Source organism: Erythrolamprus reginae, chromosome 9, assembly GCF_031021105.1.
Source record: "Erythrolamprus reginae isolate rEryReg1 chromosome 9, rEryReg1.hap1, whole genome shotgun sequence".
NCBI classification, from domain to species: Eukaryota; Metazoa; Chordata; class Lepidosauria; order Squamata; family Dipsadidae; genus Erythrolamprus; species Erythrolamprus reginae.
The window spans coordinates 36,180,399-36,195,242 of record NC_091958.1 but is presented as its reverse complement, the minus strand read 5'-3'; positions in this window follow the sequence as shown (position 1 = coordinate 36,195,242).

Genomic DNA, 14,844 nt, shown 5'->3' with positions numbered 1-14,844 from the left:
TCTTTCCTAATGGGTTTGCACACATTATTTGCTTTTACATTGATTCCTATGGGAAAAATTGCTTCTACGTACAAACTTTTCTACTTAAGAACCTGGTCATGGAACGAATAAAGTTCTTAAGTAGAGGTACCACTGAACATTCAAAAGCAATGTGTGTTTTGGTGAATTCATTACCTTTGGATGCAAACCAAATATTTTCTATAAAATCTGTCCTCTGACTATAAACGTAACTGTTCTAGTGACTACATCCCCGAAGGAAATAATCTTTTGTTAGAGTCCCAGTTTATGGTTCTGTCAAATAATGTATGTAAGTACCAAGCCCTCACCGAGAAATATAATTCATAATTGAATAGAACTTGTGCATAATCTTCTTTTTCTGATGCTCCACAAAACATGTTCTCTCAAGACAGGGTGCTTGATGGAATCATCTGTATTTAACCATAAAACCTGGCTGATTAAATCTTGCTTTAATAAGGGATATCCTATGGTGTCAGGTCAAACCCAATACGAAGTAATTTTTTTCTGCATTTTTAGCCAGCTGATAATATTTGCAAGTGATTGTAAAGCAGTTTGTGTGTTATCATCCAAAAATTCTTTGTTTAAATATTGTCTTGGACGAATAACAATAAATGTTGTGTTGAGAGACTGTGACGTGAGATTATTTGGAGAAATTGATTGATTCATGTGGGAGACTGAAGTGTGCTCATTTTCAAGGCACACTTTTGATAGTCTGTCAGGGATTTGACAGGATTTGACGGGATCCTCCATCGAATGATTAAATACTTTGGTTACTGTTAGGATTATATATGGAGTGGATGTCTGTTTCAATACTACAGCTCTAGCTGATATATATACTGTATGTGTGTGTGTGACTGTGTGTGTCAGGGTATGTACCCTAATTTTTGGAGTACAAGGTGCACCTTAGTTTTTGGGGAGGAAAATAGGGGGGGGGATTTGCCTACCAGGTATTCATCTGACTAGCGTCCTTAGTCTTGTCAGCTTCAGTACATTATTTTATCCCCTGACTGAGAAAAACCTTATTCAGAGTGAGTAGCAATGAAAAAAAAATCCTGCAAAGACTTAGGGCTGGGAAAAAACTATTTGGAGGGAGTAACTATAAAAAAAGCTGAATGAAAATGGAGCTGGGGAGAAACACCATTTTTTCTGGCAAAGGGCTATAGGAGACCATTGCAGCCAAAAACTGGGCTCAGGAGACCCATGTCTTTGCTGTTTCTAGGGCAGCCACATGGGCCAAATCTACTGTAAGCACCCCGTGGGCCAGGACTACTATAAGCACCCTGTGGGTCAGATCTACTCCAAGCACCCCGTGGGCCAGATCTACTCTAAGCACCCTGTGGGACAGATCTACTGTAAGCACCCCGTGGGAGAGATCTACAGTAAGCATCCTGTGGGCCAGATCTACTGTATACACCCTGTGGCCAGATCCACTATAAGCACCCCATGGACCAGATGTGGTCCATGTACCTTGAGTTTAACACCCCTGGACAAGAAGACCTCTAGGGTCCCTTTCAAATCTGTTATTCTGTTATTCAGCTAAATGAACCTACCCCAAATCAATTTTCATGATTCTTTCCCCAATTCCTTTTCTGCATGTCCTCAAAGTCTTGCCCTTTCCCTTCCTCTGCATTCAAGACCTTATTTTTGGAATGAGGAGTTCTTCAGGGCTCCCTGAGCTTGGTTATTTTCTTGCAGATGTTTCATTAACCAAACCAGGTAATATTATAGGAGTGGAGTCTGAGCTGCAAATATTCTCCTTTATTGCTATCTTTGGAAGCAGTTCCAAAGTTTCTGGGCCCTCAAGCCAGGAGTGGACAGAGAAAAAGCCATTGTGAAGGTTGAGAGCTAGTCACCCTCCTAACAGGCTGGCTGTGCTGAGGTCCTGGTAGTACCTCAGAAAACTGCCTTCTGGTGTCACCTTTGCAATCCAAGTGCAGGCAAATCCACAGCTAAGACAATGTGTGGAAGATTCACAAAGGGAAATCAAAGCTTGAACTGGGGTGGATTATGAAAGCTGTAAAGCAGTAGAACCACCTGACTCCTGGAATCAGAGATGATGTATCAATGGAGGCTTTCAAGAATGGTGTCATGCCTGAATTTGCAGGGAAGATCAGCTGGAACTGGAGCCAACAGAAATTTAGGGGATGGCTTTATTGGCTTTGGAGGAGAATGGGGAGGAGCAAGCCCAGTCAGGCCATGGCCTTTCATGATTGGGACAGCTTGTAGGCAAGTAGGAAGTGGGGTAGGATGACCAAGAGATGCTAAACAGTGAATATAAGAGACAGAGCTCGGGCAATGAGCAGGGACCACCCCCTCCTTATCCTTGAGAACAGAGAGTGGAGAGAAGTCAAGAACAGCACAGACTAATCCAGCTACTTGAGAGGAGAGCACCCTGCCTCTCTCCATGAGGCACACCTGGGGACTGAGATATAAGGAGACACTGTGGTGAGGGACATTTTTAGGAACAAATGCTGAATTCATGGAGTGTTGACTGCAAATGTTTGAACTTTCCTGAATTCCTTGCATTCTTTCTGGATTTTTGGATACCTCCCTTGTGTTGTGGTTGGCTCTGGGCCAGCTCCTACAATGGGGGATTTGGATGTTGGTCTAGGGGAATCCTAAAGTTCACAGAGACTTTTATTATTGCCAACAACGTCTGATAGTGAAGATTCATTGCCAAGGTCAGAGGGTGGGGAAGCAGAATCAGACAGAGCGATGGATGCAGCCAGCCCATTAGTTAATGATCCCATTAGTGAGTCATCAGACTCCGAGGAGGATCGGGCTAGAAGGGACCAACTGCGCAGGTATTGTCTGAGATAAGGGAGAACACCTGTTGCTGAGGCAATTGGGTTAATGGGGTTGATGATAAATTAAGGGCATGGGAGAGTGAACATGTGGGCGTTTAGTCGTTTGGAGAAGTATCATCGCCAAGGTTTGGACTATTTCAGGATTTCTGTTGATTCTTTGGACAATTCACAGTTAACTCTTGTGGACTCAAAGGAGGGGGAGCTGTGCGGAATCACAGCTGCCTTAATTGCTCCCTTTTGTTCCTGCTTTTGACCGCATACCAGGACTGTTATCTGGGTGAGATAAATTTGACTCTGCTTAAACGTGTGTGCTTTTAACACTGTTTCAGATAAACTACTTTTATTTCTTTTGGCCAGCGTGGGTGTGTGTTTGACTTTGCATTCCTCTTTCACTGGGGGCTATTAACGAGAAGTCCGGCATAACACCTTCTCCTTTGATTCTGAGCTCCTTGATTTGCCCCGCTGGATTTCTTGCTTTGCAGCCATGGTGTTCACAGCATTGGGCTGGACTATTTGCAGGTTGCTTGAGGCATGGGTATGGATGTGTCATCACTTTGCTCTGGGACTTGCCAGAAATGTGGGAGTGTTTGGGGACATTTGAAGCAATAAAGCAGTAGTTTGAACTGCCAGCTGTATTACCTCTGTGCCATGCTCAGGGTCATCACACGGACTGAATACCCCAGTGATAGTGAATTTATGGCATGCGTGCTACAGGCAGGGATGGGCTGCCAAAAGTTTTACTGCCATGCTGTGGGCATGGCTTATTTTGTGGGTTTGGTTTGGTGGTCATGTGACCGGGTAGGAGTGACTTACTGGCCATGTGATCAGGTGGGATTAGCTTACCGAACAAGAACCTTTCGCCAGATCCAGAATACAGCTCATCTGTTTGGAACCCATACCATATCTCGGAGTTGGGGAGCCCTTGCAGAGTAGTGCCGAGGAGTTTAACACGTTTTTCGCTGATAAAGTCGCTCAGATCCGGGCCGACCTCAACTCCAATTGTAAAACAGAGTCGACTGACAACGAGTCAGTCGAGGTGACTGGGGCACGTACTTGTCCACCTGTCTGGGAAGAGTTTGATCTGGTGACACCTGATGAAGTGGACAAGGCCATCGGAGCTGTGAGTTCTGCCACCTGTTTACTGGATCCGTGTCCCTCCTGGTTGGTCTCGGCCAGCAGGGAGGTGACACGGAGCTGGGCCCAGGAGATTACCAACGCTTCCTTGGGGAGGGGAGTCTTTCCAACACTCTATAAAGAAGCGCTCGTGCGCCCCCTCCTCAAGAAGCCCTCCCTGGACCCAGCCGTACTTAATAACTATCGTCCAGTCTCCAACCTTCCCTTTATGGGGAAGGTTGTTGAGAAGGTGGTGGCACTCCAGCTCCAATGGTCCTTGGAAGAAGCCGATTATCTAGGTCCCCGACAGTCAGGTTTCAGGCCCGGTTACAGCACGGAAACCGCTTTGGTCGCTTTGATGGATGACCTCTGGCGGGCCCGGGAGAGGGGTTTATCCTCTGTCCTGGTGCTCCTCGATCTCTCAGCGGCTTTCGATACCATCGACCATGGTATCCTTCTGCACCAGTTGGAGGGGTTGGGAGTGGGAGGCACTGTCCTCCAGTGGTTCTCCTCCTACCTCTCTGACCGGTCACAGTCGGTGTTAGTGGGGGGTCAGAGGTCGGCTCCGAGGTCTCTCCCTTGTGGGGTGCCTCAGGGGTCGGTCCTCTCCCCCTTGCTATTTAACATCTACATGAAACCGCTGGGTGAGATCATCCAAGGACATGGGGTGAGGTATCATCAATATGCCGATGATACCCAGCTTTACATCTCCACCCCATGCCCAGTCAACGAAGCGGTGGAAGTGATGTGCCGGTGCCTGGAGGCTGTTGGGGCCTGGATGGGTGTCAACAGACTCAAACTCAACCCGGATAAGACGGAGTGGCTGTGGGTTCTGCCTCCCAAGGACAATCCCATCTGTCCGTCCATCACCCTGGGGGGGGAATTATTGACCCCCTCAGAGAGGGTCCGCAAGTTGGGCGTCCTCCTCGACCCACAGCTTACATTAGAAAACCATCTCTCAGCTGTGGCGAGGGGGGCGTTTGCCCAGGTTCGCCTGGTGCACCAGTTGCGGCCCTATCTGGACCGGGACTCATTGCTCACAGTCACTCATGCCCTCATCACCTCGAGGTTCGACTACTGTAATGCTCTCTACATGGGGCTACCTTTGAAAAGAGTTCAGAAACTTCAGATCGTGCAGAATGCAGCTGCGAGAGCAGTCATGGGCTTACCTAGGTATGCCCATGTCTCACCATCACTCCGCAGTCTGCATTGGCTGCCGATCAATTTCTGGTCACAATTCAAAGTGTTGGTTATGACCTTTAAAGCCCTTCATGGCACTGGACCAGAATATCTCCGAGACCGCCTTCTGCCGCACGAATCCCAGCGACCGATTAGGTCCCACAGAGTGGGCCTTCTCCGGGTCCCGTCAACTAAACAATGCCAGTTGGCGGGTCCCAGGGGAAGAGCCTTCTCTGTGGCGGCACCGGCTCTCTGGAACCAACTCCCCCCGGAGATTAGAATTGCCCCTACTCTTCCTGCCTTCCGAAAACTCCTTAAGACCCACCTTTGCCGTCAGGCATGGGGAAACTAAACATCTCCCCTGGGCACGTTAATTTATACATGGTATGCTTGTGAGTGTGTTTGCTATTACATGGGGTTTTTCTTAAATCGTTAAATATTTTAATTAATTGCATTGTTGTGACTGTTTTACTTGTTGTGAGCCGCCCCGAGTCTTCGGAGAGGGGCGGCATACAAGTCCAACTAATAAATAAATAAATAAATTACTAACCTTGAAAATGTCCAAAGATACTTCACCAGAAGAGCTCTTCACACCTTCACCCGAAACAGAATATCCTACGAAACTAGACTCACTATCCTGGGTCTAGAAAGCTTACAACTACGATGCCTTAAACATGATCTAAGTATTGCCCACAAGATAATATGCTGCAACGTCCTGCCTGTCAATGACTACTTCAGCTTCAACCACAACAACACAAGAGCACACAACAGATACAAGCTTAATATTAACCACTCCAAATTGGACTGTAAAAAATATGACTTTAGTAATCGAGTTGTTGAAGCATGCAACTCATTACCGGATTCGGTAGTATCTTCCCCTAACCCACAACATTTTACCCTCAGACTATCCACAGTTGACTTCTCCAGATTCCTAAGAGGTCAGTAAGGGGCATGCATAAGTGCATTAGTATGCCTCCCGTCCCCTGTCCTATTGTCTCTCCTCTCATATATCATATCTACTATTCCTCTATTCTAATCCTCTTATACTGCTCTCATAATATCCTTCTATTCTCTAATTGATATATTCTATTCCTAAATTTTCACTTCTATTCTTTTTCTAATATATTTTACTTGAGGATAACCTCTATAACCTTCATTGTGTATTGTTGTGTATTGGACTAACTAACTAACTAACTAACTAACTAACTAACTAACTAACTAACTAACTAACTACATACATACATACATACATACATACATACATACATACATAAATAAATAAATAAATAAATAAATAATAAGATAAGCTTTCAAATAGGTGCTTGGACTCTTTTTCAGTTGATTAAGTGACATTATTTGAATAGTCACAAAAAGGACAAATGATAGACAGCATTATGTGTTGAGGAGCACTGTAACATTTTAAGGTTTTGTACTGAACCCACAAGGTTCAATATGATAACAGATTAGGCAAGTAGCTCAATTTTCTTTAATTGCTATAAAAGTTCAGTTCTAGATAATGATTAAAATGGATAAAGCGTTTATGGGTAAAAACATACTGCTTAATTATTTCCTATTTGAAAAGTAATTAAGGATCATACTAAGGTACTAAGAGAAGGAAGGACAGTAAAAACTATCGAGTATTCAATAAATAGAGCATAAACCTACTACTTCCAGCAGCCCATTACTAGCTATAGTTAATATGCGGAGCTATATCTGAGGGCATGCAAGGTATTGCCCTGTGTCAGTACCAGCTGATTTGGGGCCTTCTTTTCAGGTGTTTTCATTCTCCCCAGGCTTCAGGAGGCTTTCCTGAGCACTGGGGAATGGGGAAAAACATCCCAGCAGCCCAACCGGAAATTTGTTTCCAAACATCCACTTGGTCCGTTGGGCCATTTTTCACTTTTCCCAGGCTTCAGAAGGATTTCCTGAATGCTAGGGATAGCGAAAAAGAGGCCAACAGGCCAACTAGAAGTTCATTCTGGTTGGCCCATTGCAGTAATGGGCAGCCAAAAATTTTACTGCCACACTGTGGGTATGGCTTATTTTGTGGGTGTGGTTTGATGGTCATATGACTGGGTAGGAGTGGCTTGCTGGCCAGGTGACCAGGTGGGCGTGGCTTGAACGATCATCATCATTCAAGTGAACTGTTAAGTCCTCTTCTGTAAATTACTCAAGACCCATCTATACCGCCAGGCATGGGGGAGTTGTGACAACTTTTCCCCCAGGCTTTTTTATATTTTTTATATTTATGTTTGGTATGTATGTGCTGTTTGCTTTTTAATATGATAGGCTTTTATATGCTTCTTTTAATATTAGATTTGTTTCGCTATAATATTGTTTTATTACTGTTGTGAGCCGCCCCGAGTCTTTGGAAAGGGGCGGCATACAAATCCAATAAATTGAATTGAATTGAATTGAATTAAAACCTCACCAGTGTTGCTCTCTGGGGTGGCAATTTGCTACGTGTTTCCCGCACTCTTCTTCCTGGGTCGCCCCCTTCCTCAGGCTGGGTAGCTGGGTAAATGGGTGTCAATCAGCTGTTGAGGAAAGAGGGGGAAGGAAATGGGCCCCCTGCAACTCCTGCTGGTGCTGGTCTCCCTGCCGCTTTCCGAGGAGGATGGGAAGGGGGGATGGTCAACTGGAGCTGGGCACACAGCTTCATTTCTGCGTTCCACCCCGTCCTGCCTACTGCCCACCCCTGGACCATTGGCAGTGAAGGGCTACCAAAATTTTTACTACCACACTGTGGGTGCGGCAGGACGCCCTGCATTTTCTTTCAACATTAGGTCGTCTTCCTGCTAACAACAACAGCTGAATTCTACCCAAGTGATTGAGCAGCCCTCTCTAGGACCACACTGCTCATCTCCATAGTAAGAGGAAGGGGCTAGAAAAAGTGCCCTAAACATTGTTGCCTTTTAGAACCCAGTTCAGCTTACCTCGGTTGGAGGGGATCCCATTTCATGTGGACAAGTAACAAAATCTCTAAGAAAATGTAAGGTGACACCACTCACCATTGGCAGATGGAACACACAAAAATTTCAAGACAACCTCTAAGCAAATCAACCAGAAAGAAGAAGAGCCCAGATTTCCAAAGAGGTCGCAAGATTTAACATTAATATTGCGACCTTGTATGAAACGCATCTAGCCCTCGAAGGCCAGCTCAAAGAAACAGGATGTGAGTTTGATCCAGAGGTGAGTTCCTACCGGTTCTGCTGTGCCGCTCTGGTAGTGGGCCACAATTTTGATATGACGGCTCCTATGCTGTCTTTCCAATCCACCATCTCTCTTTTTTTGGGGGAGGGGGGTTATTCTTGGCATGTTTCGGCTCTCTGGGTATATCAGAAGTAAAATCTCCCTCTGCACATGCTCAGAGAGCCCCAAAACACCAAAAATAATGAAAATAGATGGCAGCGCCCACAGACCAGCAAAGACAGCACCTCTGCACATGCGCAAAAGTAAAATTGCAGGAGACTTTGCTGTGTGCACCGGTAGGAAATGGTAAGATGACCTTGCTTCTGGTTGGATCCTAGGTAGAGACAGATATTTCTCTTTCTGTGCATAATGAAAATATATCTGCTGAACAAAACTCCACATTGGTGACAGGAAAGACATCCAGCCAGTAAATACTCTGCTACATTAAGTTGTGCCAACTCCATCTTGCAAGGGATTATGAGGTTGTTAAATGATGATTTATAGTAAAGAGTTACTAAGTGAAATAATGATCTTACTATAAAGCCCTACATGACCAGAATACCTCCGGGACCGCCTGCTGCCGCACGAATCCCAGCGACCGATTAGGTCCCACAGAGTTGGCCTTCTCCGGGTTCCATCGACAAAACAATGTCATCTGGCAGGACCCAGGGGAAGAACCTTCTCTGGCGGCCCTGGCCCTCTGGAATCAACTCCCCCCCCCCGGCAATTAGAACTATCCCCACCCTCCTTGTCTTTTGTAAACTCTTGAAAACCCACCTATGTCGCCAGGCATGGAAAAATTGATATATCCTTATCTGTCTTGGTTTATATATTGTTTGTTTGGGTTGTACGATTGTTTTTAATAAGGGTTTTTAAAAACTGTTTTAATATTGCATTTGTATATGATGCTTTTACTTGTTGTGAGCTGCTCTGAGTCCTCGGAGTGGGGCGACATACAAATCTAATAAATTATTATTATTATTATATTATTATTATTATTATTATTATTATTATTATTATTATTATTACTACTACTACTACTACTACTACTACTACTACTACTACTGCAGCTTTACAGGCTGGGAAGGTTGCAAATATAAGGAAGTGATCACAAAGTTATGTTTTCCTCTCTGTCATAATTACGAACGGTTCCTAAATAACTCAGTCGCTAAATGATTACTGTGTGGGTCCATGTTCAATAACAGAAGACTATCTAGGTTCTGGATTGGCCAACTGAAGTTCTTCAGATGACAGACAAAATAAGTTTTTTTTTTTAAAAAAAACCTAAAAGAAAAAAGCTTGGTTTTTCATTTATTTGGCACATGGAGAACACAAAGTCTTCACAAATATGCTCCCAGGGTCTTGAGAGGTCAGTGAATGAATAATTCAGCCTTCTCATATGCAGTCAGAACCCTCCTCCCGAATTATTTACTTTACTTCTTCTTTTGTGATGGAAACAATAATCCAGATCTAAAGAAATAAAAGTACATGAAAAGGGGTTTGATACAACCAAGACTTAGCTTTGATTGAAGAGGGAGGTTTCTTCCAATCACTTTTACTTCTCCATCCCCCTTTCTCTCCCTCCCTCTCCTTCCCTCCCTCCCTCTCTCCCTCCCTCCTAAGTTAAATGTCACTTTTATATCTGGGAGATTCAGTGAGTAAACAAATAAAAAATTCATTAGCAATAGGCAGCTTGAGGAAGATGAAAGGTTTTACAATGTGAAAAATCAGATTTCCAAGACCGAGAAAGAAACCAGGGGATTATTAGTATAGCGTGGAACTGAGTAGATACAGAAAGCATCGCCCCCTGCAGTTTTGGTGGAACTTACTAATGTTTTGATCGTCATTGCCTTTGGAAGTGTCCAGCAGCCCCAGAGGCTGTTAAGGACTCCAGAATTGAAAATTGGAACTTTCTGGGTCTAGTTCATCTATTTCGATGATAGCTGTCTGCCAGGTTCCAATAAGCACCTTATTCTCGGGACTTTTAAGTTTTTGGAATTGCTTTGCAGGGTGCTTTTGAGCTAACTTGGTTGTGGTGAGTTGGAGTTGAATGTTGTTGTCAGTTATGGATCTCTACGCATCACTTTGTAGTCTCTCTCTCTTGAGTGGGAAACAAATGAACTACAAATAATGTCTTCTTTTTGTGTACTATCAACCACACTATACAGTCATTTAATATATAGGATAGTGTCAATCTTGTTAACCCTCAAGACTTCCCCCCCCCCACTATATATTCCAAATGGTCTATGATTAATTAATTAATTAATTAATTAATTAATTCAATTTTTACGCTGCCCTTCTCCTTAGACTCAGGGCGGCTTACAACATGTTAGCAATAGCACTTTTGAACAGAGCCAGCATATTGTTCCCACAATCCGAGTTCTCATTTTACCCACTTTGGAAGGATGGAAGGCTGAGTCAACCTTGAGCTGGTGAGGAGATTTGAACTGCTGACCTACAGATCTACAGTCATTTTCAGTGGCCTGCAGTATAGCACTCTACCTGCTGTGCCACCCAAGCTCATTTATATCTATCTCATCGACAATGTATCTATATCTATCATCTGTCAATATCCATTGATCTCTATCTCTCTTGTCTGTCTGTCTGTCTGTCTCTCTCCCGTCCATCCACCCACCCACCCAGGGCCGCCGATAGGGCGGTACTACTGGGAGTGGTGTCACGGGCCCGGCCAAATTGAACAATGAGGGGGGCCCGGTTTTGCCCGCCGGCCTCCTGGCGCCTACAGTAATTTGTGCCCAGTGAGCAGCTCCTCGCACATGCGCAGTACCGGCCCTCTCTTGCCGGCCGCCTGCCTCACCAACGAAAAAGGCGGGCCCTCTGGCCCTCGCGAGGCAGGACTCGAAGCCCCGACGGAGCCTTTGGCAGCGCGGTCCTCCAGTCCCAGAATAAAGTGTGCGGCGAAGGTAGGAGCCCCTTCGGGGTGGCGGTTGCGCGTGTGTTAGTTGCGCTTGTGTTAAATTTTGTTTCTTTCCTAAGCAGCCTTCTGTGTAAAAAAATCCATTTGGGAACGAGTCGTTCCCAAATGGATTTTTTTACACAGAAGGCTGCTTAGGAAAGAAACAAAATTTAACACAAGCGCAAGTTGTAGGCTTCGCACGCGTGTGCCAGCGTCCCCCAAAAGGCCCCCCCTTTTCCAAGGGCGCGCACGAAGCCGTGGCCACCGCCCTGCGCCTCTAGCCCCCTTGCGCTCCCGTGGCTACTTGCCGCTTCCCTCGCCTGCCCGCCCGCTCCGCCTCTCTTTCTTCTCTGCAGGCATTCTCACAGTGGGGACCGCCGGCCAGCGAAGGCGATTTTCAATGTCGGGCGTGCGGGCTGATGCGTGCTCTCTCCATCTCCCTGTCAGCCTGCCTGGAACATTCAAAGTAAGAGCGAAGGTTTTTCTTACTTTGAATTTTCCGGGTTGGGCTGGCAGCAGGGGGATGGGGAGAGCGCACGTCAGCCCGCGCGCCCAACATTGAAAATTACTTTCGCCAGCCTCCAGAGAATGAGAGAGAGTGAGAGTGATGACAGAACAAGATAGAGAGAAAGTGAGAGAGAGAGAGAGAGATAGAAATAGGGGGAGAGAAAGAGATAGCAAGAGAAAGAGAACGAGAGAGAGAAAGAGTGTGAGAGAGAAAGCAAGAGAGAGAGAGAGAAAGAAAAACAAGAGAGGGAAAGTGAGAAAAAGAGAGAGAGAGAAAGAGGGGGAGAGATAAAGAGAGAGAAAGAAAAGAGAGAGAGATGAGAGAGGAAGGAAGAGTGAGAGAGAGGAAGAAAGCAAGATAGAGAAAGAGAGAGAGAAAGAAAGTAAGAGATGAGAGAGGAAGGAAGAGAGAGAGGAAGAAAGCAAGATAGAGAAAGAGAGAGAGAGAGAGATGAGAGAGGAAGGAAGAGAGTCAGAGAGAGGAAGAAAGCAAGATAGAGAAAGAAAGAAAGAGATGAGAGAGGAAGGAAGAGAGTGAGAGAAAGAGAAAGAAAGCAAGAGAGAGACAGAGAAAGAAAGAGATGAGAGAGGAAGGAAGAGAGTGAAAGAGAGGAAGAAAGAGAGAGAGAGAAGAGTGGAAGGAAGGAAGAGAGAGAGAAATGATAGAAAAAAGGGGAGAAAAAAAAGAAATGAGAAAATGATTGAGGCAGAGAATGACAGAAAAGAGAGAGAAACAGAGAGAGAAGTGATTCTTGATTTAAAGCATATGGTAAAAGCACTTAAATAATAACAGAGAAAAAAACCCAGCCCTCACCTGTTTTTATTAATAGTTTTGCTGGTTGTTTTAGTTTTAATAGTAATGGATTTTGGTTTTTTTTAATTATTATTGACAAAATTGAACGGGTCCAAAGACGGGTTACAAGAACGGTGGAAGGTCTTAAGCATAAAACGTATCAGGAAAGACTTAATGAACTCAATCTGTATAGTCTGGAGGACAGAAGGAAAAGGGGGGACAAGATCGAAACATTTAAATATGTTAAAGGGTTAAATAAGGTCCAGGAGAGAAGTGTTTTAATAGGAAAGTGAACACAAGGACAAGGGGACACAATCTGAAGTTAGTTGGGGGAAAGAGTCAGAGGCAACATGAGAAAATATTATTTTACTGAAAGAGTAGTAGATCCTTGGAACAAACTTCCAGCAGACGTGGTTGGTAAATCCACAGTAACTGAATTTAAACATGCCTGGGATAAACATATATCCATTGTAAGATAAAATACAGGAAATAGTATAAGGGCAGACTAGATGGACCATGAGGTCTTTTTCTGCCATCAGTCTTCTATGTTTCTATGTTTCTATTAATTTCTTTTAATAAAAAAGAAGGGATTTATTTTTTTATTTATTTTTTATTTATTTCTATGCCGCCCAGTCCCAAGTTTTTCCTTATTTCCAGATTGCATTTCTTCTTGGTGAGGTTCCGCCCATTGCTTCTTGTACTACCTTCAGGTGGCATGGAGAATAAATAGATGCCATCTGCTCTGTGGCAGCCCTTTAAGGATTGGGAAACTACTATTATATTCCCCCTCAGTTTTCTATTTATTGAGCTAAACATACTCGTTCTCTTTGCCCTTGTTTATAGGATTTAGCCTCTAGGCCAGGGGTGTCAAACTCAATTTCATTGAGGGCCACATCAGGGCTGTGTTTGACCTCAGAGGGCCAGGGGAGGGCTTGCCCAGGGTGTGTGGCCATGGTGGGCATGGCACGGGATTTGGGGGGCAGTAGTTTTAAAATGGCCGGGGGGGGCCCCAGACACTTAGGCTGTATGGGGCCACAAAATTCCTGATGGTGGCCCTGCACCCACCCACCCACCCACCAGTTGGGTTGGTTTTTTTGCCATCCCCAGACTTCAGGAAAGGTTGAACCCTGGAGATGGTGAAAAATGGCCTGATGGGCCAACCAGTAGTTGGGTTGTCTTTTGCCACCCCCAGGGTTCAGGAGGCTTTCTTGAAGCCTGGGGAAAGCAAAAACAGATGAAAATCAGCTGGCCAATTTGAAAATCAGCTGGCCAATGCGTGCATGCATGCCGGAGCTGACATAGGGCAAGGCCTAGTGTGCTCTCACATATGGTTCCGTGTGCCACCTGTGGTATGTGCGCCATAGGTTCACCATCACTGAAAAAGAATATAAATATGTCCTTTTGTTAGCGGGCATCATAATTTCATTTTTTAATGTGTGCCAGTGTTTTCACAGAAAACAGTGATAAGAAAGGTTCTCTTATCTACCTTTATCGTTTTGGATTTATGGGAAGCTGCACATTGATGGAGAAATGAGAGTTGCACACTCGCCTCTTGAACATCTGGACAGGGACTTTGCCTGAAGATGTTGGGGTGAGAGCACAGCTGAGATCTCCTGAGTTCTCAATACAGCAAGGTCAGGTCGGTCAACAACCAAACGTTCTCCCTTCAAGGTCACAAAATATGGGGCAGACCATCTACTCAAACAAGGGGAGGGTGAGCAGCAATGGCTTTAAAACAGGGGTCTCCAACCCTGGCATTTGCAGGGGGTTGGACTAGAAGACCACTAAAGTCCCATCCAACTTCTATTTCTGTTCTGTTTTCAGGACAAATCAAGGGAAATATTTCTTCACCCAGAGGGTCGTTGGTTTACGGAATTCACTTCCAGAAGAGGTTGTGACAACCATCAGCCTTGATAGCTTCAAGGCAGGATTAGACAGATTCATGGATGCCAAGTGTATCAGTGGTTATTGAAACGGATGTCCGTGTGTCACCTCTATGTTGATTGAGGCAGGCAGGATTCCCTTGAGTACCATTTGTTGGGGGTCAGGGGAAAGGAAGGGTCTTGCCTTCTCTTTCTGCTCAAGATCCCCATGGACAATTGGTGGGCCACTGTGTGACACAGAATGCTGCACTCGATGGGTTTGGCCTGATTCAGCATTCTTCTGTTCTGTTCTGTTCTGTTCTGTTCTATTCTATTCTGTTCTATTCCATTCCATTCCATTCCATTCTTCTTTTTCATTTCAACGTCTATTCTGTTCTGCTCTATCTTTAAGACTTGTGACTTCAATTCTTAGAATCCCACAGCCAGCAAAGCAAA